A 1,296-nucleotide genomic window follows, 5' to 3' on the forward strand; every position below is an offset into this window, starting at 1 on the left:
TTGGATATTAATTGCGCTGACCTGTTCCCTTGGGTTGAGTTTAGTGTTACTTGGCAAGCTACCCTGTGGTCGTTCGGAGATTAGTTTAGAAAGCTGGCCTATCTGAGTTTCGAGCCCTTAGTTCGATGCTTGTTGATTCTTAAATGCTGTCTTAGTGTTCTAAAAACGAGTTTCTGACACCGAAATAAACTTTGAGAGCATCTCTTCAAGGTTTGGCTTCTAGTCTTGTTGGTAGGGTGGTTGCTGAAAACCTCTGAAAACCCGAAGGATGTTGTGATCTTTGATTTCCTTGACCGCCCCACGAAAAATTGGGATGGTTCCTCCAACCTGCATTATAAGTATTACTATATGGGTTATTTTGAGATCTAAAGTTATTATTACCCATATAGTTGACTTGTTCCTCTTTAGTTGTAGGATTGAAGGATTGATATTCTGTATACACACCTCATCCGCTTGAGTCACACCTCATTACTAGATGTACCTGCGTAGAACCAAGTAAACCATCAATTTTTTTATTAAGAAGTTCTACTTGATTTGACAGCATAGCAACTGAGTCGACGTTATAAACGCCAGTTGTTTTCATTGGCTTCGTCCTCATAACTTTCCACTGATAGTTATTCAATGACATCTTCTATATAAACTCATAGGCATCTTCCGGTGTTTTATTGTTGATGGTTCCGCCAGCAGCTGCGTCAACCATTTGCCGAGTCGAAGGATTCAAACCATTGTGGAATGTTTGTACTTGAAGCCAAAGTGGTAACCCATGGTGAGGGCAGCTTCTTAGTAAATTCTTGTATCTCTCCCATGCATCATAAAGTGTTTCTAAATCCATTTGCACAAAAGAAGAGATATCATTACGTAATTTAGCCATTTTAGCCGGCGGAAAATATTTTAGTAGGAATTTTTCAGTCATTTGTTCCCAAGTAGTAATTAATCCTCATGGTAACGAGTTCAACCATTATTTAGCTTTGTTCTTCAATGAAAAGGAAAACAACCTGACTTAGAAGACCCAAAGTTTGTCTTTCCCTAGACCAAGCTTCACCACGGACTCAACTACCGTCATGGCTTCCGACAGTTTTTGGACACCTCTTTGTTCCACCTCCTGTCTGACCCACGGCTTCAATCCCTTTTGAAAAGCAAGCAATGCTTCTTCATCGGTCACATCTGAAATTTGGAGCATGAGTTCCTTGAACTCTTGAACATACTCCCTCACTGTGCCCCGTTGCATTATCTCTTGCAACTTTGCCCGAGCTTCTTCCTCGGCAAATTCTGGGTAAAACTGTCCCTTCAACTCGC

General features: G+C 41.0%; 1 non-coding gene across 1 annotated transcript; it reads left to right on the plus strand.

Annotated features, from left to right (window-relative positions):
• Nucleotides 1-758: 758 nt before the first annotated feature.
• LOC121228432 (small nucleolar RNA R71) lies at nt 759-865 on the plus strand. Its single transcript, XR_005926008.1, has one exon. It is a non-coding gene; the product is annotated as a small nucleolar RNA R71 (small nucleolar RNA).
• Nucleotides 866-1,296: the final 431 nt, after the last annotated feature.

This window comes from Gossypium hirsutum, chromosome A04 (genome assembly GCF_007990345.1).
Source record: "Gossypium hirsutum isolate 1008001.06 chromosome A04, Gossypium_hirsutum_v2.1, whole genome shotgun sequence".
NCBI lineage: Eukaryota > Viridiplantae > Streptophyta > Magnoliopsida > Malvales > Malvaceae > Gossypium > Gossypium hirsutum.